This window comes from Haliotis rufescens, unplaced genomic scaffold, assembly GCF_023055435.1.
Source record: "Haliotis rufescens isolate VD_foot unplaced genomic scaffold, xgHalRufe1.0.p SCAF_7, whole genome shotgun sequence".
Taxonomy (NCBI): domain Eukaryota; kingdom Metazoa; phylum Mollusca; class Gastropoda; order Lepetellida; family Haliotidae; genus Haliotis; species Haliotis rufescens.
Window position 1 is genome coordinate 20756860 of NW_025964361.1, and position 14902 is coordinate 20771761.

The window sequence follows — 14902 nt, forward strand, 5'->3', positions numbered from 1 at the left end:
TCAACACCACTCCATCTGATACTGACGGGGATGAGGACAACTAGCTCATTTCTAATTTGTAGATTTGGAGCTGGTCACAGGTGCTTTTTTTAGTGTTGGAACATTTGGTTCACAACAAAATTAAATTACCTGAGAGTGTACATTACAATCAGGAACTGATTGATATAAATTTGTGTATTTTGTCCTGACAAAATAACTGAAATTCACATCAGTTGTTGCCAAAGCTTTTACCATTGTCAGCTCACATAACAAGGTCACATATTTCAGGAAGCTATAGTCATTTGTCTGTGTAGATATATATTTCAGAGTTGAAACTGACATGTAATTAGCATTCTGGTGCATATTTCATTGCAGTTAATTGATTCATGACATCCTCTTCTCCACCTGAGTCAATAAGCAAATCTTTAATCAAACCTACAAGTTCCCATTACAAATGCTGACCCTTATCGACAAACCCCACGGCAAACCCTACACCAGAGAGGAAAACAAATTTCAGCACAGAATGGAGCTGAAACTGTATACCGTCTTTGGGTGACAAAAGATAAGATGTTCTCCGAGTTGTGAACACAGCTCTGGATTAAATGTTTATACTGATGGCAATGTCAGACTCTCTTATTTATCACCTAATGGTCTATTTCTACTTCAGGTGGGATTAACCGTCCTACAGTAACTCAGATGGGTTTGTGTGCAGGGCTTATATTATGTTCACATACTAATAGTTGGATTTCAAAGCAAGGTGATTCAGTTACATTTTGATTCACATTATAGGCTAATTGACAGGATGTTGGAGGTTGAAAAAACGGACAAAATGTTGTTCAGTTAAGTGAATGGTGAAATGGAATTTTAGGATTTGTTGGATGACTGAAGACAGAAGTTATCTAGTGATGAATGTAGGTGGGATATTATTGTTTGTAAATAATTACCTTATGACAAGAACAATAAAATGATATGTATTTCTATATCCCTGACACAAACATTTACAGCTAAGAATGGAGGGGAGAGAAGACTGTATCGTAAGGATGTATAGATAGATAAGACAGGTCCCATTAAGTCTGCAGTATCCCTCTCCAATAACCTCTCATGATCATGTAAACACCAACACTTCTATCACTCCCAGTTAGTGTGTGACAAGGTGATTTACCAATGTGACAAACCCATGAGTTTTATAACAAATACTAGCAATGTTTAGGATAAGTATATAAACACAAAGTGCCCTATCACATCTGCTCATTCACTTTAGAAATCCCCCCTCAAAATAACGAATTTATCCTCCCGGTATATCCCCCAGGTAAAGCCAGGTAACCATGCTGGGCAGAGGCCATACACCTATCAGGAGTAGAGTGATCCCCTGCAAGTCATGCTGTTCATATTAAACGGTCATTTTCTCTATTCACACGTAGATTTAATTCTCCTAATCCTCTAATGTGATAGTGTATCAGCTTGGAGGAAACATTCCTGTGTTGTCATTGACGTGCTATGTACCACCACCCATACCAACATACACCTGGCAAACTTACTTCCAGTTGGGCCAAATATCATAGATATTATCAAGAAACTACAATGTGTTCATAAACATAATGAAACATTTTGTTAAACAACATTATTTTTAAGATCAGAGAAGTTAAGTCAATTTCACTCCTGACAAGTGAAATGAAGCTGTATTTCCCTAGAACACAATGTGCCATGTTTCCATGACATATACCACATACATAGGTATGCCCACATGAAACAGGGATACCAATCAGATACATGTTCTACACAAAGGTCTACAATTGACATCCGGGACTAATGCTATTGTAGTTAAGACTACCTCTCATTATGAAGCACTCACAGTCCGCAGGTGGCCATAACAACATGACATGTACATGGCAATATACACTGCCGCTCCAACAAACCGGCCTCTGTGAATCTACGTTAATACTCACTCAAGTCCTTCATTGTGCAATCAGAGAAGCAGATTTATTTCACATGGCTGGTCGTCCACGAGGTGACGGGGGGACAATGCAGTCATTAGGATTACCAATGAGTCTTTTACAGGGCTACTAAAGCTGGGTTACATATTGACTTAATTCATGGTGAATCGGGAGTAATCAATTCCATTATTTATTCTGTAAATCTGATAAGTATGTGTTGCATGATTGCAAGTCTAAAGCTTGTGTTACGAAGATACCTTTTGATGTTAATTAGGATTAAGGTCTTCCATCTCAAATGTCACTGATAAAGTGGAATAAGTGTTGCACGTTCAATGTTGTGGAGATAAATGAAACATTTTCTTATTTGTTTTACTAAATCTTAATGCATCTTTTAATGATTTCAAAGCTTGTTTCATATAGTCATATCTTGATATATGATATTTTAAGTTTTTTTCTAAAACTAATTACTAATAACACAAATATGAAGTGAATTGACTAAACATAATCACTAAATATCATCTTTCTCGCTAAGGCGCCATTAGTGTTAATATTTAACAAACCACATTTTTCCAAATAATGGGACAGACAATCTTTTGTTATGAATATTCATGTGCTTTCCTTAGCTTAATAAATCAAGTAAAATCTACAAAATTGTCCCTCAGTTTGACCAGTACAAAAACACCTGTGGATGAAAAGAGGATGGTAAATCTTGTAATTTGTGGTCAGTGTTGACACAGGGTCATCTCTAATGATAGCAGGACACTAAAGAGGCTGGAACCCTGTCAGATAGCAAGATGTACACCCTTTTGTTACTGTTATCAGGGTAAGCTGATCCAATATGGCTGCTATGGCGGCCATATCTGTTTCAAGAAAAGACTTTGAGGATAATGGCACTTTATTAGGGACTCTTATCTCCTTTGAAAGCAGTTTCAGATAAATTGGAGAATCTTTCAGTTCCATGATCTTTGAGTCTCCTGCTGATGTCAATAAATCAATGTATGCGATATTGAACCTGTCTGTTGAAATCCCACATCAACTCAAAAGGTTATGAAAAAAATTGTTAAATGGGAATGGCATTTAAGATCAAAGAAACTTGATTAAAAAACGCATTAACTATCTCAAGGATTTTTTTTTTAAAAAGATGAAATTATTGGATGCTATCAATTGTATTTGGATGACTCAAATCAGTATCAATTGTCTTTAGTCTACACAGTCATGTGAACTTTACATTGTCACTTACAACCCACAAAGGTAAGGAAAAATGGCTACTGATTGACATACACAGGGCATCTTCACTAACAGGTATGTCAATGTTATTTTGAATCATTATGGGAAATTACACAATCTCGATACATTTTAAATAAATGTTTGAGGACAACAATCAGTTTGCATCTTAAGGTTATTGATAAATACAGAAGACTGTGAGCTTCTATTAATGCTTTATGTACAGCTACTACCAGCGACGGCTAGCTGAGAGATACAACCAGTTTGCTCCTTGCCATTAGAAACAATTCTATGCCAAACCCTATGCACAGTGCAGTAACTCAGGTGGAAACTTCTCCGAATCACCCCATCATATTGTATCAATACAGAAAAAGCTTTTACCGGTATATGTTGATCTAAAAGTGTTAAATCCGAAATTCATATTGACCAAATTCAAACTTTCTTACCTTGACAGAGCTAGCAAACCATTACAGGCCATGAACGCGTGAAGGTGAGCATGGCCACACACAACCTCCCTGATATTGTCTACTCTGGACCTCTGTCCACACCAATGACTAGCCACAGACCAATGTGCAAATTGACAGAGCATGCCACGTTAAGATAGATACATGCATGTCCTTCCCAGATGTGGAGGGAGGTGGGCCCAAATACATTAGATAGCCTTTCAAATACGGAGCTCACATGCAAATACTTAAGCACTAAAGGTTTAATTGTCAATGTGTACATCCCATTTTCGCTCTCAGCCTTGTCGACTAACTGCAAACAGTATGGATAGATCGCTATTTAAACTGGCCACCATATACATTTCTTAACAAGGTACTTATGGACAAAGACTATCAAGCAAAGAGTACAACATAAAATTTCCCATCAATGAAGGACTGTGAGAGTTTCGTGTTTTTCTCTGTGGAAAGCTGGGCTATGAGGCGTATGCAATGTGTTGCCACAATGTAAGCCTTTTTTACTGAAATGTATGAGCGTATATAATCACTGTGTGGATGACAAATATACACTGGAGATGAGAGTAAACTGTCACTGACATCGCAATGATTGGTGTTGGGAATGTCAGCAGATTTACTTTATAGTGATGACTTTTCTCATGTAACTTTCTTGTAACATATGGGGAATACCTTGGTTATTTTATGACATAAAATGAAAATAAAGAAATTTAAAAAATAATGAATATTATCCATTTAAAATAAATCAACTCTCATGCTGACAAATCCTATGTGTAAGAAACCTGTTTGTCATTTTCATACATATAGAAACTTGAATAGTAATTTTACAGTGAAAAATAAAATTACTAATAAACTATTTATATATGTGTTGAGGTAAAGAATTGTGGTTACTTCAGAGTTTGAAGAATAATGTGGAGAATCTAAGCAAAGGGAAAATAGGATTTATGTCACGTTATTTCAGTTTGTGATAAACATACATAAACTGTTTTCCCAAGTTGACTGTAAACAGATTGTTTCACATAGTTACGTGTGAGAGAACCGCAGATTGACACTGTACCACAGCTCATCATCACCCTACCACACAAAGAAAACAATATAATCTCCCTGTAAGTGGGGACCTTGGTAAGAAAAGCGTGAAAGGTGAGGACAGTTCAGTGATTTCCTGTAATGTTCCCCTGAGGAGGGTTTCAACAGTTTCAACTTATCAGATCTCTCGCTATCTGAGACAGGGACAATGGCCTCCTCCCCACCCCGGGGCTGAGTCAAGTTGGTGGTATATTGTCATACCCTGGGGGTGGAGATGGTAGCCATATTCCACCACATCCAAGGTAACATCAGGGTAGGTAATTAGACCAAAATCTTAGAAAACAAACTTTATTTATTTAATGATGTATGACTTTTCTCCTTTTTAGGCCATCCAATTTTATTTCTTGAATTACAGTTTGCTGGCTATGAATTGTTAGAAAAAAAGTGTCAATAAAAAAATAAATAAATAAACTTTCAAATCATTTTTTGAACCATGTAAAAAAAAAAAAAAAATTAACTTACAAACTTAGTCTTGGTTTGTGAAGTTCATGTGCAACTCCTGCAAATAGTCAAGTAACTGGACAAACAGAAAGAATAAGAATTGTCTGATGCAGGTTGTGTTGGTTTGCACTATTTCCTGTGCAGTAAATAAAACATAACAAGTCATTTGATAGCTGTGTTTTCAGGGCCCAGTTTGTTTTTACTCTAACCCTGAATACATTCCAATAATTACCATTTTATTTGCTCCAAAGAAATGACACTTATCTTAGGAATGATATACCCTTAATACATTCTGACTTGAATATAGATATATACTTGTAGGTTAACACTGCTGCTTCTAAAGTTCAGACAACATATGAGTGTTCGGGTAAACCAATGGTTTGGTTGCTGCAAGTGTGATTATCAGCTATTTAATATCAATTATTAAATTTGATGGCCATCTGACACTTCAGGGCCTCTCAATAACCCACATTGTCTTACATGGCTTAAAGGGGGGTTTGCGTGGTTTGGCATGATGGGGCAGGGGAATCTACAGTATTGATTTCTGGAATCCTCTGCTACAATTGCTGTGTTGTACCAGTGAAAACAATCTTATATTTCATGATTGAAAAAAGCACCACTTATGCAAGATATTTTGGGTTCATATGGTTTAAATTTGTAAGTTTGTTTAATGAATGTCTGCCTTTTGTAGAAGAGTCATTTGGCAGAGGTAAAATTGATTACTAAATTTAGATAGAAATAACAACCAATGAATTTCAAACAGATTGTTAATTAACAAACAAGTAAATTACATGCCATTAATCAGAATGAAATTGACATTTCTGCATCTCATACAGTGTGACTGTCTATCACTCAAACATACACTTGCACGATTAAATGTTGAAATTGACATGAAATTGATCAGCAAAACAGTACAAAGAAGAAACTTTTTCAGATTTGTTTTCTTGTCAAGCCAAATGTAAATGTACTTCCTATCCAGAATTTCCGATAATGAAAGAAGTGTATAATTTGGACCCACGCCTGCACTTCCCCCTGCGTCTGCCGGCGGGAACAACTATTGCTGGTTTGACAAACATTGACAGGGAAGAGAGGGATCTGGCCTTGGCACAGACTTGAGACAAGAAGAGGTTTTACAACAAGGAAACCACAAAAAAGCAGTGGTTGTCCTTTTTTTAATTGGGGGTATCCAGAACTAAGGTGGGGCAGTGGGAGCATCAACATAGCCAAACATCAGGATTGCATGGCAGGGTTTTCAAAGACTCATCAAAGAAAACAGTTTCATTTTCCATAGTACTTCTCATCTAAGTTGAATTTAATCAAAGTATTTCTGATAGTGAAGTTGTTTTAGCATTAATCATCAAACATCTCAATGATTAATATCATTGATACAAATAAATTATCTTAAAAGAAAAATGCATTGCCATTTCTGTATCAAAATTCATTAATAATAAAGCCAGATTCACATAAAATCATTTACACAAACAATTAATATGCTGATAAGGAGCAATGGGATATGGCAGACAATAATTGAAGCATTTGGTTGAAGAAGATGTTATTATCTTGAATTCTTCTCATGAACTAGCTCTTGTAGTGGTTAGATATGTGATCAGCACGATATCTGATAATACGAGGAAGACCCTGCCTCCTTACCTGCTGCCCAACTCACGTCTATCTCCACTGTGTGCAACTCTCTCAAATAAACACTCCAACACATGGAAATAAGTTCCGTTAAGTTCATCAAAACTTGATCTAAATAACTTGTCTTCCATAGTGATTCTCAGGGACAACCACTGACATGCTGCTGTTCCTCATCTCCCTTCACAAGGAAGGTTTCTGCTGCATGGAAGGGGAAACATTTAAGCCTGGTGGTGTTCATGTCATGTAAACATAGTATGGGGCTACGTTGATACATGACGCTGCTGATAACAGGTTAAAGTCAAACATACATATGTACATTTCGACTTCCCTGATAAAACACAGATAACATACCAACAAGTCTCCACTTTCCTTCATGACGAAACATTTGACAGCAATAATTTAATTATCTCATGTTATGTTTTGGAGAAATTAATATATATTTGCCAATAAATATATTAATATTGATATTCACTTTCATGAGATTATTAAAATGTCTGATGTGATAACTGTAAAAAAAATCCAATTTGGGGTAATGAGCATAGCTCTTGGAATATGATAATATGAAATGCAATAAATTGTAGAGGCAAGATTTGAAGACATGTTTTCCGGCCCGGAGCGGGACCATGAATTGTTGGTGGCATCTGACATGCACACCGCCCAGTAGGAAATGGGGCTGTTGTATCTATGTCAGGCATAATGATACAAAGTGCACTAAGGTGGCAAAGGTAAAACACATGCTTATAGATTATGAAATTCAACATACATCCTTCTTTGTTAAAAAGAACTGCCATTTAACAAATACATACAAGTTTCATATGGTTTCATGTCTTTTGATGATGTCGAGAAAGTTTATTTTGTCTCTTTCTGAAATGACTTTTTTATTGGCCCAAACCTGCCTTAATATTTTAAAACAATGTAATGTCTGCCTGTCTGTCTGTCTGTCTGACCCCTCTGTCACCTCACTAAAGAAGCTGCACACTTTCCCAGGTTGACATATTTCCCAGCAATATATGTGAACAAATATCAATTTGAACTGTTTGATTGGCAAATTTAGAACTTGGTAAGTAACAGTAAAGACAAAATATTTTGTGGACAACTTCTATTATGAAGCAACATTTTGGTATGGATCCTCATACCGTTGTCAAGCAGGAGTGACACAGTATGAGGATGTATACTGAAACATTGCATCACAATAGAATGAAGAAGTTGTCATCCATAAAATATGTTGTCTTTACAAATACCAATATGTATTCACATTATTTATTCCTGGCAATATATAGGAATCACATCACACTATATATCAATGTGTCCTGGCTGAATACACACACAAAAATATTATGTTCTTTACACTTTGTCCTTTGTTATTTTATACAGCATGACGGGATATATTCAAGAAAAGTGTATATATCCTGTCAATTTCAAGACTATTTCTGCCCATGTCTAGCGGTATGACAAGAAAGCACTGCCAGAGAACATGTATAAATAATGGTAAACCAATACACATGTACAACCAGGCATCCGGGCACTGAGATCCTTGACAAGATGTCTGATGCTCAACAAAATTCTGATCAACAAGATTACTCAATATATGTAACATTTTCAAATACAAATTATTAACAATTTCATATGTTTTTAACAATGGTATTAACTTCCTCAGAAAATAAAGAAGAAAAGTGACATCATTTCACATAAATATTCACAGAAGAGAGACAGTCTAACAAATGAAGAATGAAACTCACAAGATATGTGAAATCCACAGGTAACTATTGCAGTACCGAGCAGTCAGGTGAGATGCCGACACACTGTGAGATATTGGACAGTCGGCTCGCCACATCCTTTGTTAATGTTGTCAAGATGGAACAAGTAACATGCCAGGATACCCCTACCACAAGGTAGCTGAATAATTAATGGCTGCTGAATCATTTGCATATTGGCATTATGAATATTTGATGTGAGGCAGTGTGTAAACTGTTCCCATCTCTAGTTTCAGTAGGTGACAAGCGGGCAAGGCAGATTGCAATTAACCTGTAGTGTGCCTGTACAGCCCCACAGTAGACAGTACTGGAGGGTAACAAGTGGCCCAAGTTCATCGCACCCTGACCCTACATTATCACATTTCTCTCCTTAGAAACCTGCCTCATATCAACCATATGTTGACGGGAACACTAAAGAAATATTGACTTCGGAAGAAATCTATATCCATAATAACATTCATTTGAATAGAAAGTTTCATCACAGTATGATGACAAACATGTTCGAGATAGATAATTGTATGATTTAAGGTGATTTCTAAAACATGTATCTCTATATGAATGCAACTATGAAAAAGGTTAAATATGAATAGCATTGCTGAAAAGATCTCACCTTTCATACACATGAATATTACATACCATTCAAAAATCAATTTTTTGAATTTTGAATAAAAAGTTATCATTTATATTTTATTTTTAAGTGGATTTCAGAAGTCTTAGTTAATTACTAACTATTGTCAAATATAAAATCTTTTTGTCAAATTGCAGCCTTCATTTCATTTTCAGGGACCATCGATCAAGGTTTAGCTGAGAGATGAGTCCCATCAGCACAAGCAGAAAAAGACAAGTAGGATATATACATTGGAGGGGGTGGGGTGGGGGGGGGGGGTGGGGGTATATTGACATGGTGGTGTTGATAGATAGCTTATGGCGACAGGGATTTAATGTCTCTACTAGACGACAGCAAGCACTCATCAATCAACATTACTAGATGAAGGTAATGATCATTGCCAAAAATATTTCTTTTTCTTATATTTAGCTAAGACTACCATGTATGGATATGTAAATACCTTTTATACCTTTGTAAATGGCACTATATGGCTGTCCCTATTTGAATCATTCTACTAACTAATAAGTTTGTCTTTGCATGAGACATGTTTTATGTTTTATATGAAATACTATTTCCTTTAATTGTTATCAATAATGTCTATCAAAATAACTATAATAACATACAAGCAAATGTATTCATCATGTACAGATCCTTTGAACAAAATCTGAAAAATAATTTTCAAACATATAAATAACAGTAAAAAGTACCTTAGTAAACTACTAGCCCAAATTTTGAAACTAGCAAGATTTCCCAACATCCCTTACAATGAACCCATTTTCAAATGTGTCTACAATGCTCCCTACTGTATCCCTCATGAAAGGAAGTCCCAGCTTAATTAATACATGGAGTGAAATAAGCTTACCATTTCCATGTGCGCTGTACAGGAATCTGCCACTTAATGAGAAGCAAGCATGCAATCAGCGACAGTTGTCAGAAATTCACGCCAGGAAATGAGTGTCAAAGTGTAAGGTACATCGCTACATACTACAACAGTTCCGTCATGTGTGTCCTCACCTGTGCCGTTGCTAAAGACGTCGCCGCATCTCTGCATCACCTGCTGTCATGTTCGAGTGCAGCCCACGCCTCGCTGATAGCCGCTCTGTAAGAGACGAGCAAAACCTTTCAGCAAGAGAACACTACTTCCTGGGCCGGCCCCACTGTAGAGACAGCTCCCTTGTCTTGTAGCCAGCCAAAGACAAGAGTGTGTAATGATGCAATAAATACATCCTCACTATAACAACTAAGCTGAAATGAACATTATATATGTTAAATTTGAAACACACTTTGAAATAGAGATCGTAATCAGTTGCTATACCAACAGATACTGACATAACCTGACATATGTGAGATAAAGATTAAAATGTACATGTCCTTATAGTGAAGGTATTGAAATCGATTTCTACTTGTAGACTCAGGTAGAAGTGGCTGTATTCAACTTGTAGCCAGGGGATTTTAAGGTAAATTCATGAAATACTGTCAGATTCTCCTGCTCAGACCCAACTGAATCGTGGTGCCTTAAAGAGATTACCATATATTAGTGTAGGTACATGCATTCACACACAGCTCACCACCACCCAGTACTGTTGGCATTTGTCACACAAAAAGGGATAGATAATAGATGTAACCAACGGAAACAATTGTTCCATATTGACAGGAAGCAAGTGAAACAACTAAAGCATGCCAGACAGTGGGACTTTGTTGTTGCCAAGTGAAATCAACATCAGACTGACAGTTGATTAATGAATCAAAGCACTTGCACAGTGTCCTCACCTGCAAATTGTCATATTAAAACCAGAAACCCTTACCACAGAACCTTCATATTTTCTTTGTCAAAATAAACCAACAACACTTCTTTTACAATTCAATGTTTTTTAAGAGTACCGGTAAGTAGTATTTTGAAATAAGATTCCGGTCCGGGTTCAGATCAAACGTTGGTTCTTCATTTGGGTGAAGTAAACTTACATCAATAAGAAAATAGAAGAAATATTAGAGACAATTAAGTATGGGTAAATGTACCATAGAAGTATGGGTAGGTTGTGTTTGAGATGTTGGCCCTCGGAAGAATCTCTATCAAACTGATGTCTTACCTGAGATGTTCAAGCTGATGACATCAGCAGAAATGAAGGCACCAAGACAAACCCAGTCCAATCTATCTGTGATTGATTCCTCCAGCCTCCATCAACCAACCTAACATATACTTTATCTCCCAATTAACTATCACTGTCATGTGACTAAGTTCAATCTCCTTAGCATCTGCTTTCTTCTCTGTGGGAGAAATTATTTCACAAACAGAAACTTGCCTCAACTATTGTACTGCCAGCACTCAGTAATCAGGTTAAAGACAGCTGTTGATTTAATCCCAAGATGAAAGAGTGAAACATTGGCCACTCTGACGTTCTACTTTCACAGGTATATTGTTTTCCAATCACCGTCTACTGTCTCCCCATCTGCCCTTTTAACAGCTTAACACTCTGGGGTGAACTTGATAAAAAACACTTTTTCCACATTGTGAAGTAAACAAACACATTACTGTCTTCAAAGGAACCAGAGAGGTTTCCATAAACTGAAACTGGATTAATGAAATGTTTAGTTTTAAGTGTTGAAGAGGAATTGTAATCAACCTAAAGTCTAGCCGTGTGTTAATTAGGCCACAAAGAGTGGCCAGATAGCAGAACAATGGTCTTTAAATCCTGTGTGACCCAAGGTCTGTTAAACAATGACCTATCACAACACACTTAGTTTTAATGAGTTTAAAAGCAAATGTGGCAATTATTCATGTGAGATGTTTGAGGAGAGATAAATATTTGACATTTCCCAAGTGTACTTCACTGCTTTGGTATATTTGATTGATGAAGTCATTGTTTCAACTGAAGCACTTCAAGTAAATATTCCACTTCCTTTGATGTACAAAATGGAAGTCGGAAGTACTTTTGTCAACTTTGAAAAAACACATTCAAAAGTACACTTTAAAAACAAATCTTCTGGTATCTTTTAAATATAAAAATCAATTATGAATATGTTTTTTTCTATCAAAACAACTAATAATTAACTACCAGTGAATTATTCTACAAGTAAAGTTTAAGTAATAATAACAATAGTAATGAATAGAATTGTTTAATGAAACTATTATATTGATCACCAATATTAATCTCACTTATTGTAACATTGACCGAAGACATCACTAATTGTCTTACATACCATTATAATTGCTTCAGGTCCTTAAAACCACAGCCTTTTCTGATGATAATGAACATAAAACTCAGTCAAATGGAAATCCTACCAGGCGCCACCAGGTGCTCAACCATGAACAGTTTGAACATGTTGCTCACCCATAGAAATATGTTTCAGCTGATGTGTTTGTGTTCAAATTGTGGCACTCTTTGTATAAAGTGTTGTTTCTACTGTCATGAGAGTGGGCACAGCAGTGCTCATTAACTTGACATCTTTAATTACAGTCTTCTTTCTGGATGTTTTACAATTGACATATTCTAATCTTTAAAAAAACCTGACTTTATGACACTAAAAGGAATTTTGAGAAATAATTTATATTAAAATTAATGTTGATAATTCCTTTCTTTGTAGTCTGTAAACTCCTAGACATGTGAGTGACAAGACTCTGACAGCACTTTCATATCATGGTTTATTATTTTCTTATGAAATATTTATATCAATTACTTTGTTTTATTGAAAATTGATAGAAAATATCTGCTAGGCTGAGGTTAACTTGACCTGTGGCTTCTGACTTTCATTTACTGTGTTGGCAATGTGCAGCTTTTTGCTTTGTAGTTGGGCAAAGAAGTGACTTGTTCTCCAACTCCTAAATTTGTTTCCCTCCCAGGCATATATGGTATTTTATTAACATCACTAGAACAAATGAGATCTCAACATTCGGACATGGAGGTAAGGACATTTGTCACACTCTAAAGCCAAAATGGTTGCTTGTCTCAAACTGACATGGTCAAATTCTAAAAGCAATTAAATGACTTTAAGCTTCACTCTTGAAAACAATTGTGATGAAAATCTACAAAAGTCTACATTGTTTTCTAGCTGAAAAAAATATACTAACTAAGAAACAATATTTTGGTGTTTTAGCGATGGCATCTGCAGTGACAGTTGGACAACTGCTTTTGTTTTTCATGACAAAAGTAATTTTATCTTGAGAGGGACTAAGACAATTTTAAAAATTCATGCTGGTTCATCTTAAGCATCTTAGTTGTTCAAGCATGACTGGCTAAGGCTGCAACTTTGGATGACAAGTCACTTGTAACTACTGAAGCAGAACCATTCTTAATTTATAGCATCCAAATCAATCTAGTTATTCACAAGGCAGCTCTGTGTGTTCATCAGTTCTTGGGTAAGCTGAAGCTGGGTTTGTAAAGGTTGTGTAGATGACATCACTCATTCTCACCTCTCAACAAGGTGTTAATTGTCTCGTCACAGTTACATTCTTCTGGTCTAATTGTGTCTCATCAATAAAGCATGCACTGGTGCGGAAATAAACTCCCACTTGGAAAACATGTTGAGACAATACCATTGCAAAACAATATTTGTAAAAATTTAAGAAACAAATGACTTTGAAATCGATTTTTTAGATCATACATATTGCAACAATTGAAAGAGGATTGAAAATTGAAAACAAAAGTTTTAACAGCAAGGACCATGCAAAGAGCAGATCAGTGCAAACTGGCTTTGCATCATCTTGGCCTTCAGAGTGGAGTGAGTGTCGCTTCACACAGCAGTCATGAAACTCCAAGCCATATCATGCTAGCCTCTAAATAATCAAGTCGCTGGTTACTTGAAGCATGTGCAGTAATCTCCACCATGAGGGTATGATGACACAGCCAGGTCACCCAGCCTGACCATCGGATCCCCATTCAGTCTTACAACAAACAACATGAGGAACTGAAGGCCTATCTTCACCTGAAATCCCTAGAGGGATTGTTTTAATAAAAACAGACTTTCATAACTATTTGGTCAAGCATATTGGCTGTATAAATCATTTTGACAAACAAACACATCAGGATATCCCCATAAATATATATTGTTACACTGTATCTCCTATGAGATGGAAGACTGGGAGGCCACAGACTGGGAAGTGCATGGGTCTTGTCTTCACATCCTAGTTACCAGGCTCCGGGTTGATACTCACACGCTACATCAACTGATGCTAACAGATGGTTCAAGTGTGACCAACATTTGTCTCTCCTCTCTCAGACACCCATTAAATCCATTAATTTTCTCACCTTCTCACAAGTGATTTTGCAATCCTCTCACTGCACGCTATGTCTCTTGTTAGATAAGATATGACCCAATCTCCTAATCCTTTATTTACACAATCAGTCATCCTCCAATATTGGCTAACACCATTCATATTCAAGTAGCTATATCATTGCAATTCCCCTGTCTGTCAAATAGACACTTGATAACTACCATGTCTATTCTAGTATATTCTATTAACACACGTTTTCTATAGGCTGGTGCACACTTGATGCTTGATGAAGATGTGCATATATCAATGGTATGGCATGATAGGACCATGTAGAAGGTCCTTACAAGTATCAGGTCTTGTATCGGATCAAGGTTTCAGGGTTTCAAGCTGTTTGAAGGATGTAAACTATAATCATTTGCAAAATGATGGCTCCTGAAATTGTTTTAGATTTGACAATAAAATGCAAATCAATACACCAGTTGATGTTCTCTTCAACTTTGATTCCACACATTTGTCAGAGTCTACACAGAACACAACTGTGTCCACCAATGCCTTCCCAAGTTAAAACCTGGTTG

General features: G+C 36.3%; 1 protein-coding gene across 9 annotated transcripts in view; it reads right to left on the reverse strand.

Moving 5' to 3' along the window:
* LOC124139822 (protocadherin-11 X-linked-like) overlaps positions 1 to 14902 on the reverse strand; it is a 70983-nt gene that overhangs the window by 17510 nt on the left and 38571 nt on the right. For 5 of the 9 annotated variants that reach the window (XM_046507175.2, XM_048387604.1, XM_046507178.2 and 2 more), the window contains one exon: positions 10133 to 10217. The gene's annotated coding sequence lies outside the window, so the exon portion shown is untranslated. The other 4 variants (XM_046507176.2, XM_046507182.2, XM_046507183.2 and 1 more) reach the window with 4 other exon arrangements.